We start from the raw sequence: 12,001 nt of genomic DNA on the forward strand, positions 1-12,001 counted from the left end.
ATGTTCCATTAATTATGTTTTATTTTCTGTAAAGATGTATTAATTAAATCAATAGTGCCATATATAGAATCCCACAGGTCTTATAAAAGTAATGTAACATGCATTAGTTTTCAATATATGCAGTTTCAATACTACCGTGACTGAGAATACTGTGCATGTTTCATAGTCTGAATTTATTGATGAGATGAGCTTTCAAAAATGAAGCTTCCCTTCACAACTATTCTTCTTTAATTTGATCCTCTGCATGCAAATCTAAATTTGCAAATTAGAAAATTGGTTATAGTAGTGAAATAAAATATGTATGATTGATGCATCTAATATCCTGTCTTTGTATTATGTTGTATTATAGTTATTTTTCATTTCCATCATTAATTAAAATTAAGACAATAAACCAGTCAGTGAAGAAACAACAAATCACAGTATCATCTTGTATATCTAACTAAAGTGACAATGAAAATGAACAGTACAGTTTTGACAGATAAGAGTTTACTTAACAACACCTTAAGTTATTTTTCTCATATTTTCAAACTGAGTTTTGCAGAAAAACAATTTAGAAATGATGAACAAAACTAGTCTTAATGACATTTTAATATTAGACATTCTCATTTGCCAGAATCATTGTGTATTAATATCTGATTCTGCAAGATGCTGAGTATCTTTGGTGACAAACAGAGCCTCTTAATTCTCAAAAAAATACAAACTGGGAGAATAGCCACTTACAGGGCTCATTCTGTGTTTTACAGGATCAGGTCCTAAACGAGCTTTTCAATTCATTGGTTCCACACCAGCACTTTTTTCCATTCAACATTTATTGAGAACATTTATTCACATTGAAAATGGTTGCACCATAGGATGTCATGCAGCTATAGTAAATAGCAAACAGATTATTCAATTACTCTTTACAAGCAGAGACATCAAAGTATGGCAAATATTAAGTAAGTACTTTGTTGCACATGCTTACTTGTTAAGACTTCAACAGTATTCTAAATCTGTTAACCTTTCTTGTGGTTCCTTCTTGCTTCCAGAAAGGTTGTGTTTCTGACAAATTTGACATGGGCATGATAAATGAGTTATATTTGCAGATGTTGATTATATGACCTATTTAACTTGCTGTCTGCCAGTCCTGTCATGCTAATAGATGCCTAGTAGCATAAATAAAGACAATTACCATAAGTGAGTAGTAAATGTCATTAATAATAAAGTGTATCACCTAAGATGCTCACAACCACTGCAGCACAAATCTGATTAACAGATATGACAAACTCTATATGAGCTTTTAAGGAACAGAAAATTATATTTTCTTTAAGGAAGAAAACTTTCAAGACAATTCCAAATGACTGAACATACATCTGTCTTTTTTCATTGCTACAGTCAAATCCTAAAGTTACCAAAAATGGTTAAATGATGGTTAAATGACATAAAACCTGACAGTAATAAGTTGTGGGGTTTTTTTTTGTTTTGGTTTTTTTTGGGTTTTTTTTGTTTATTTTGTTTTGTTTTTTTTTTTTAATTCTACTGTATCACTGTTTACATTGCTAAAATGTTCTCATTGGGCAGTAATAAGCAGTAATGAGACATTCTGATTACTAGGACAAAGGACAATGAACTTTTCTCTGACCATACAAGCATTCTTTCTAGATCAGAGCATAATCCAAAAAGCAGTTAGCCATGTAATTTCAATTGAATTACTTGGTGTCTTACATTTTATTAGTTCGGGCTTTCAAACCTACAGAGGTACATGCTCCTAAATCCCTTTAGTGTATTTTAACAAAGTATTTTATTAATTTGTTTGGGCAGCAGAGATTGTAGAAGTCTCTACTGTACCTTTTTCAGAAAATAAAAAGAACAGAAACTTCATGGGCTGCCAACCAGTCAGGTTTATATCCAAGTGCATATTAAATAAAAAAATTCAAGATAAATATGAAGCAAAAATATGCACAATAGAGACAGATTTTTCCCTCCAGAAACTGTCCTTCAAGTAGCCAGAAAAAAAGCAGAAATCCAGTTTGGAAGAAAGGAGCCAGATTGTGCATTATTTAATAACATAAATGGATTGTGTAAAAGACTTAAAAGTGTCCCCCATAGAAACACATACTCTTTAGCACTAACCCATGAAACAGTCCTTATCATAGGGACACAGTAAGTTATGTCAGAGACAGTGCCAGTGCTGTTCACTGGGAATTCATTAACACGGGACAGGTTAGCAGATCATGACAATCATGGGAGAAGCTAGAATTTGATAATGAAATTTCTAAGGGAGGTCTAAGGAAGATGTTTGCGACGGAGACCAGCTCCAGGGCAGGTAAGACTGCGCTGGGAGTAGCGATCTGTAGCTGAAAAGGCCGAGGGAAAGCTCTTTTTGGGGCTTTTTTGTCGCCGGGCAAAGCCTCCTCCACGTGGTGGGGGCTGACAGCTGGTGGGCCGGCTGCTGACTAAGCCTGGGCGGAGCCAGCGCCTCCCGCGGCACATTTAAACAAGCCATTAACGTACCTAACGGTCATTGCGACGGAGACCAGCTCCAGGGCAGGTAAGACTGCGCTGGGAGTAGCGATCTGTAGCTGAAAAGGCCGAGGGAAAGCTCTTTTTGGGGCTTTTTTGTCGCCGGGCAAAGCCTCCTCCACGTGGTGGGGGCTGACAGCTGGTGGGCCGGCTGCTGACTAAGCCTGGGCGGAGCCAGCGCCTCCCGCGGCACATTTAAACAAGCCATTAACGTACCTAACGGTCATTGCGACGGAGACCAGCTCCAGGGCAGGTAAGACTGCGCTGGGAGTAGCGATCTGTAGCTGAAAAGGCCGAGGGAAAGCTCTTTTTGGGGCTTTTTTGTCGCCGGGCAAAGCCTCCTCCACGTGGTGGGGGCTGACAGCTGGTGGGCCGGCTGCTGACTAAGCCTGGGCGGAGCCAGCGCCTCCCGCGGCACATTTAAACAAGCCATTAACGTACCTAACGGTCATTGCGACGGAGACCAGCTCCAGGGCAGGTAAGACTGCGCTGGGAGTAGCGATCTGTAGCTGAAAAGGCCGAGGGAAAGCTCTTTTTGGGGCTTTTTTGTCGCCGGGCAAAGCCTCCTCCACGTGGTGGGGGCTGACAGCTGGTGGGCCGGCTGCTGACTAAGCCTGGGCGGAGCCAGCGCCTCCCGCGGCACATTTAAACAAGCCATTAACGTACCTAACGGTCATTGCGACGGAGACCAGCTCCAGGGCAGGTAAGACTGCGCTGGGAGTAGCGATCTGTAGCTGAAAAGGCCGAGGGAAAGCTCTTTTTGGGGCTTTTTTGTCGCCGGGCAAAGCCTCCTCCACGTGGTGGGGGCTGACAGCTGGTGGGCCGGCTGCTGACTAAGCCTGGGCGGAGCCAGCGCCTCCCGCGGCACATTTAAACAAGCCATTAACGTACCTAACGGTCATTGCGACGGAGACCAGCTCCAGGGCAGGTAAGACTGCGCTGGGAGTAGCGATCTGTAGCTGAAAAGGCCGAGGGAAAGCTCTTTTTGGGGCTTTTTTGTCGCCGGGCAAAGCCTCCTCCACGTGGTGGGGGCTGACAGCTGGTGGGCCGGCTGCTGACTAAGCCTGGGCGGAGCCAGCGCCTCCCGCGGCACATTTAAACAAGCCATTAACGTACCTAACGGTCATTGCGACGGAGACCAGCTCCAGGGCAGGTAAGACTGCGCTGGGAGTAGCGATCTGTAGCTGAAAAGGCCGAGGGAAAGCTCTTTTTGGGGCTTTTTTGTCGCCGGGCAAAGCCTCCTCCACGTGGTGGGGGCTGACAGCTGGTGGGCCGGCTGCTGACTAAGCCTGGGCGGAGCCAGCGCCTCCCACGGCCCATCACACCGCCATCCTATAAGAAGCCCCGGGGGAGGGCAGAAGCTAGCTTCTGCCCACCGAGCAGCAACCAGTTGCTGGGTGGGTGTCCTGGTCGGTGCCTAACGCCGCTGCAACTTGTACAGCTGGGTCCTGAGCCTCTGCCGTTGTGCAAGGTAAGTTCAATTCCTCGCTCCAACTGACCTTTCCACTGCCTCTTGCTTGCACATATCCAGCCATGGCTAGAACTAGGTCAAAGGCTATTGCCAAGAAAGCTGTGGGCACCCAGACAGAGGCCCCACGCAAACACGTGGGTGTCCAGGCCTCGGGCTGCAGGGAGTGCCGAGGCCTGGCCCTTGCCATGGAGGGTAGTGGTGATGACACCTGTGTCAGATGTGAACAGGTGAATGACCTCCTCAGCCTGGTGGTTGAGCTGAAGGAGGAAGTGGAAAGGTTGAGGAGTATCAGGGAATGTGAGAGGGAGATTGACTGGTGGGCCCACTCCCTGAGAGTAAGAGAACATGTTGAGGCCCCACACAAGCCAGAGGACCCTCTCCCCATCTCTCGCCCGACAGTAGAAGGGGATCTCAGAGAAGAGGGGGAATGGAAACAGGTCCCTAGTCGGCGAAGCAGGCGAATCCCCTCCCTGCCTCTCCCACCTCCCCAGTTACCCCTGCAGAACCGGTATGGAATCCTGCAGGAGGAATTGACTGTTGGAGAGGAGGATGGTACAACTAGGCAGGATGTGCCAGAAAGACCACGTCGCCGCAAACCTGGCATCACAACTAGTTCAAGAAGGAAAAGCAGAAGGGTCATCGTTGTGGGTGACTCTCTATTGAAGGGGGCAGAGGGACCAATATGCCGTCCTGACCCGCTTCACAGGGAAGTCTGCTGCCTCCCTGGGGCACGGGTCAGGGACGTGTTGGACAAAGTTCCTGCTCTAGTCAACCCTTCTGACTATTACCCCCTTGTAGTTTTTCAGGTAGGCAGTGATGATGTATATAATACATCCAGGAAATTAAAAACAATCATAAAGGACTTTAAGACACTGGGAAAACTGGTTGAGGGATCAGGGGCACAGGTAATTTTTTCAGCGATACCCTTAGTTGCAGGAGGAAATCCTGAAAGAAATAAAAAGGCAACTGCGATAAACAAGTGGCTCAGAAACTGGTGCCATCACCGAAATTTTGGGTATTCTGAACTCAGGGAATTTTATATGGCACCGAGTCGGATAGCAACAGATGGAGTACACCTGTCTCAGAAGGGGAGAAAGATACTGGCAAGTGAGTTGGCGGGGCTTGTTGAAAGGGCTTTAAACTAGGATCGAAGGGGGAGGGGGTTAAGCGTAGGTTGAGCAGAAAAAAACTCAAAGAGAGCCTTCAACCTGCCATCTCAGCTAATAAGTCGGCCCCTTTAGGCACCCAGCTGAAGTGCCTTTACACAAATGCACGCAGCATGGGGAACAAACAAGAGGAGTTAGAGATGTGCGCACGCCTCCAGGGCTACGACATTATTGGCATCACCGAGACGTGGTGGGATGGCTCTTACGACTGGAGTGTTCGAATGGAAGGTTACAAGCTCTTCAGGAAGGACAGGCTGGGCAGAAGGGGAGGGGGTGTTGCCCTCTATGTCAAGGACCAGCTGGAATGTATGGAGCTTCACCTGGGGATGGGTGAAGACAAGACAGAGAGCTTATGGGTCAGGATTAAAGGGAGCACGGGGGCAGGTGATGTTACAGTAGGAGTCTGCTACAGGCCACCAGATCAAAGTGACAGCGAGGATGTGGCCCTCTACAAACAGATAGGGGCAGCATCGCGCTCACACGCTCTGGTCCTCATGGGGGACTTCAACCACCCCGACATCTGTTGGAAGGACAACACAGCAGAGCACAGGAAATCCAGGAAGTTCTTAGAATGTGTCGACGACAACTTTCTTCTGCAAATAATAGAGGAACCAACGAGGAAAGGAGCAGTGCTGGACCTTGTCCTCACCAACAAGGAGGGGCTGGTCGGGAATGTCAAGTTCAAGGGTAGCCTCGGCTGCAGTGACCATGAGATGATAGAATTCAAGATTCATAAGGCAGCAAGGAGGGTGCGCAGCAAGCTGGCTACCCTGGACTTCAAAAGAGCAGACTTTGATCTCCTGAGAGATCTGATTGGTAAGGTAGCGTGGGAAAAAGAACTGGAAGGGAGAGGGGCCCAAAAAAGCTGGGTGGTATTTAAGGATTGCCTCCTCCAAGCTCAGGAGAGGTGCATCCCAAAAAAGAAGAAATCGGGCAAAATAGCCAGTAGGCCGGCGTGGATGAACAAGGAACTGCTGGACAAACTCAGGACCAAAAAGGAGGCCTATAGAGGGTGGAAGCAGGGAAAGGTAGACTGGGAAGAATACAGAGAAGCTGTCCGAGTCACCAGAAACCTGATCAGGCAAGCGAAAGCCCAGGCAGAACTAAATCTAGCCAGGGATGTGAAAAATAACAAGAAGAACTTCTATAGATATATCAGGGATAAAAATAAGACGAGGGAAGCTGTGGGTCCCCTCCGGAAGGAAACGGGAGACCTGGTCACCCAGGATGTGGATAAGGCTGAGCTACTGAATGACTTCTTTGCCTCAGTCTTCACTGGCAAGGGCCCTAACCACACTGCCCAAGTCACGGAGGGCAAGAACAGGGGCTCTGGGAATGAAGAAGCACCCACAGTACAAGAAGACGAGGTTCGAGACCTCTTAAAGAACCTGAAGGTGCATAAGTCCATGGGACCTGATGAAATCCATCCACGGGTCCTGAGAGAACTGGCGGACGAAGTTGCTAAGCCCCTCTCCATCATATTTGAGAAATCGTGGCAGTCTGGTGAAGTTCCCACTGACTGGAAAAAAGGGAACATAACTCCAATATTCAAAAAAGGAAACAAAGAAGACCCGGGAAACTACAGGCCGGTCAGTCTCACCTCTGTGCCTGGCAAGATCATGGAGCAGATCCTCCTGAAATCCTTGCTAAGGCACATGGAGAATAAAGAAGTGATTGGAAACAGCCAACATGGCTTCACCAAGGGCAAATCGTGCCTGACAAATTTGGTGGCCTTTTACAATACTGCCACAGACTTGGTAGACAAGGGCAGAGCGACTGACGTCATTTACCTGGACTTATGCAAAGCATTTGACACTGTCCCGCACGACATCCTGGTCTCAAAATTGGAAACTCATGGATTCGATGGATGGACCACTCGGTGGATAGGGAACTGGCTGGATGGCCGCATCCAAAGGGTTACAATCAATGGCTCAATGTCCAGGTGGCGGCCAGTAACGAGTGGTGTTCCGCAGGGGTCGGTACTGGGACCAGTACTGTTTAACATCTTTGTCGGTGACATGGACAGTGGGATAGAGTGCACCCTCAGCAAGTTTGCTGATGACACCAAGCTCGGTGGCGCAGTTGACACGCTGGAGGGAAGGGATGCCATCCAGAGGGACCTAGACAGGCTGGAGAGGTGGGCTCGTGCAAATTGCATGAAGTTCAACCAAGCCAAGTGCAGGGTCCTGCACCTGGGACGTGGCAACCCCAGGCACAAATACAAGTTGGGTGGAGAATGGCTGGAGAGCAGCCCCGAGGAGAAGGACTTGGGAGTGCTTATGGATGAGAAGCTCAACATGAGCAGGCAGTGTGCACTGGCAGCCCAGAGAGCCAACCGTGTCCTGGGCTGCATCAGGAGAAGTGTGGCCAGCAGGTCTCGCGAGGTGATTCTGCCCCTCTACTCTGCGCTCGTGAGACCCCTCCTGGAGTACTGTGTCCAGCTTTGGAGTCCTCAACACAGAAAGGACATGGACCTGTTGGAACGGGTCCAGCGGAGGGCCACGAGGATGATCAGAGGGATGGAGCACCTCTCCTATGAAGACAGACTGAGAGAGCTGGGGTTGTTCAGCCTGGAGAAGAGAAGGCTCCGGGGAGACCTTATAACAGCCTATCAATACCTGAAGGGAGCCTACAGAAGAGCTGAAGAGGGACTCTTTGTCAGGAAGAGTGGTGACAGGACAAGGGGCAATGGTTTTAAATTGGAAGAGAAGAGATTTAGATTAGATATAAGGAAGAAATTCTTTACAGTGAGGGTGGTGAGGCACTGGAACAGGTTGCCCAGGGAAGTTGTGGATGCCCCATCCCTGGAAGTGTTCAAGGCCAGGCTGGATGGGGCTTTAAGCAACCTGCTCTAGTGAGAGGTGTCCCTGCCCATGGCAGGGGGGTTGGAACTAGATGATCTTTAAGGTCCTTTCCAACTCTAGCCATTCTATGATTCTATGATTCTATGATTCTATGTAAAGAAAGGCATAAATACAAATAATGATGTATATAATGATGATAGTTCCTCCAAATATATGTACACGTGCACATTACTATCTTTATGAAAGTTAAGCTAGGGGAAGAAGATTGACCCTTTTGGTATTTATTCATATAAAGAAAAAAAATAATAATACCTAAGAAATAAAAAAAAAGTCTTTAGAATTTTCCTTATACATAGGTCCTCATCAACATACAATGACTATTCTCTTAGTTTTATTTCCTTTTTTTCCATACTTATTATCAGTATAGTCCCCAGGTATTTAGTATTGGAATCATAGAATCATAGAATCATCCATGTTGGAAGAGACCCTTGGGATCATCGAGTCCAACCATCTACCCTACACTACAAAGTTCTTCCCTATATCATATCCCCCAACACCACATCGAAACGTCTCTTAAACACATCCAGGGATGGTGACTCAACCACCTCCCTGGGCAGCCTATTCCAATGCCTGACCACTCTTTCTGTGAAAAATTCTTTCCTAATGTTCAGTCTAAACCTACCCTGCTGGAGCTTGAAGCCATTCCCTCTCGTTCTGTCATTAGTTACCTGTGCGAAGAGACCAGCACCAACCTCTCTACAATGTCCTTTCAAGTAGTTATAGAGAGTGATGAGGTCTCCCCTCAGTCTCCTCTTCCTCAGACTAAACAGTCCCAGCTCCTTCAACTGCTCTTCATATGATTTGTTTTCCAGGCCCTTCACGAGCTTCGTTGCCCTCCTCTGCACTCGCTCCAGCACCTCGATATCTCTCTTGTATTGAGGTGCCCAAAACTGGACACAATACTCGAGGTGTGGCCTCACCAGTGCTGAGTACAGGGGCACAATCACCTCCCTACTTCTGCTGGTCACGCTATTTCTAATACAAGCCAGGATGCCATTGGCTTTCTTGGCCACCTGGGCACACTGCCGGCTCATATGCAGCCGCTTGTCAATTAGAACCCCCAGGTCTCTTTCTTCCAGGCAGCTTTCCAGCCACACTTCCCCAAGCCTGTAGCGCTGCTTGGGGTTGTTGTGGCCCAAGTGCAGAACCTGGCACTTGCCCTTGTTGAAACTCATGCCATTGATGTTGGCCCAATGATCCAATCTATCTAGGTCTCTCTGTAGAGCCTCCCTATCCTCCTGGGAATCAACACTCCTGCTTAGCTTGGTGTCATCTGCGAACTTGCTGTTGATACACCCTATGTCCCTGTCAAGATCATCAGTAAAGACATTAAACAGAAATGGTCCTAACACTGAGCCCTGAGGCACACCACTTGTGACCGGCCGCCAGCTGGATTTAAATCCATTGAGCACCACTCTTTGGGACCTTCCAGTTAGCCATTGCTTGACCCAGCAGATCGTATGCTGATCCAGGCTGTGTGAAGCCAGTTTTTTCCACGAGAATTGTATGGGGAACAGTATCAAATGCTTTTCAAAAGTCCAGGTATACAATATCAACAGCCTTTCCCTCGTCCAATAATCTGGTTATCTTGTCATAGAAGGAGATCAGGTTCGTCTGGCAGGACCTGCCTTCTATAAACCCATGCTGACTAGGCCTGATCCCCTGGTTGCCCATTATGTGGGTTTTGATGGCACTCAAGATGACCTGCTCCATTACCTTCCCTGGTATCGAGGTTAGACTGACAGGTCTATAGTTTCCTGGATCCTCCTTTTTGCCTTTCTTGTAGATGGGTGTTACATTTGCCACCCTCCAGTCCATTGGGACCTCCCCAGTTAGCCATGACTTCCTGTAAATGATGGAAAGCGGTTTGGCGAGCATGTCTGCCAACTCTTTCAGCACTCTTGGGTGTAACCCATCCGGTCCCATAGACTTGTGTGCGTCCAAATGGCGTAGCAGGTCACTGATCTCTTCCTCTTTAATTGTGATGCCCTCGTTCTGCTTCCCCTCCCTGTCTCCTAGCTCATGAGGCTGGGAGTCCAGGGAACAGTTAGTTCCACTGCTAAAGACTGACGCAAAGTAGGCGTTGAGCACCTCAGCCTTTTCCTCGTCCTTGGTGACTATGTTTCCCTCTGCATCCAATAAAGGAGGGAGATTTTCCCTAATTCTCCTTTTGTTGTTAATGAATTTATAGAAACATTTTTTATTATCCTTAACAGCTGCAGCTAGGTTGAGCTCTAGCTGCGCTTTGGCTCTCCTAATTTTCTCCCTGCATAGCTTCACTACCTCTTTATGGTTTTTGTGAGAGGCCTGCCCCCTCTTCCAAAGGTTGTAGACTCTCCTTTTGGTTTTGAGATCCAGCAAGAGATCCCTATTTAGCCAGGCTGGCCTTCTACCCCGCCTACTTGTTTTTCGGCACATGGGGACAGCCTGATCCTGTGCTTTTAAGACTTCTTTCTTGAAGTATGTCCATCCTTCCTGGACTCCCGTATCCTTAAGGGCATCCTCCCAAGGGATTTTGTCTAGCAGTCTTCTGAACAGGTCAAAGTTTGCCCTCCGGAAGTCTAAGGTGGCAGTTTTGGTAACCCTTCTCCTTGTTTCTCCAAGGATAGAGAACTCAATCATCTCATGATCACTGTGCCCTAGACGGCCTCCAACCTTTACTTCCCCCACAAGTTCTTCCCTGTTCACAAGGAGCAGGTCTAGGAGGGCACATTCCCTGGTCGGCTCACTTACCAGCTGCATGAGGAAGTTATCCTCCACACATTCCAGGAACCTCCTGGATTGTTCCCTGTCTGCCGTGTTGTATTCCCAGTAGATATCAGGGAGGTTAAAGTCCCCCACAAGAATGTCCTTGAAACTTCAGGAAAGGAAGATAACACTAAAATTCTCATCATCCATTTGGAAACAAAGTAATCATAGCTGATTGTAAAAGTTGATATTAGCAGGTATTTATGTAATTTACTGAGTAACGACTGCGCATTGTTAATCCTGAAGCACAATAAGGGAAAATCTAAAACTGAAGTGGGGAAAGGGAAGGAGTAAGAAAGGAGGAAAGGATGGGTTTGGGAACAAAGGGGATAGAGAGGAAAGGCAGCAGAGAAATAAAGTGAAGATAGAATAGCAGTTTCCAGTTCTCCTCTCCAGTTCCTCCTCCTTTTCAAACTGTTTACAGGTACTCTTTGAAGTCAGTCCAGTCTCCTGTGTCTTTTCTTTTCTGGTGGACAGATGATAGATTTGTCACTGTGCCCTCACATCAACTGCATCCAGCTGGTTTTCTTTCCAAATGACCTCCTAGCTGTGCCTATTTGCTGTGTATTCCTAGTCCCTTGATGTTCCATTTATTCAGTCCTGTCATCTTCTCCTAATGTAAAGCTTGTGCTCTCCTGGCAAGGGACATCAGCATCCAAATTCCCGTTCTCTAAAGCATGACCAGTTGAATTTGTACTACCAATGCCCTTGCAGATGCAGTAAACCCATTCCATTTGTTACTCTCATATTTTACAATCATGTGTGATTTAAATATCATGATTAAGTATGAAATTTTGTTAAGAATACTTATAACTAAGATAATCAATAGTTCCGTGAAATGGAATGTTTTGCTGGCTCTCGTCACAAAATCTATGTAGGTAGCAGAGACAACTGTAATCCCCCACTGAAGTCCTTACTATTCAGGTGACCATAAATTCCTACAGATCAGCTCAGACAAGCTTTGTTTCATGCTCTTTTATGTAAGCTTCAGACCAGGATTTTGAGATGAAGCACTTCAGACCATATTGTTTCAAAATCCTTTTTAAGATACAGAAGTATAGAGTTTCAGTCTGCAGTTTTAGTTGAAAATCATTGCACTATAAGGTGGAGATAAATACAAATTCAGATGAACTACAAAATAATGTAAAGACTGAAAAATGTTAAACTATGGATAAGTCCATATAGACCGAAAAAATATGTCTGAATAAAACCTCAATATGAAATGTTTATTTTCATAACCTTAGAGAGTTCTA

Source organism: Numenius arquata, chromosome 2, assembly GCF_964106895.1.
Source record: "Numenius arquata chromosome 2, bNumArq3.hap1.1, whole genome shotgun sequence".
In the NCBI taxonomy this organism is placed as follows: domain Eukaryota; kingdom Metazoa; phylum Chordata; class Aves; order Charadriiformes; family Scolopacidae; genus Numenius; species Numenius arquata.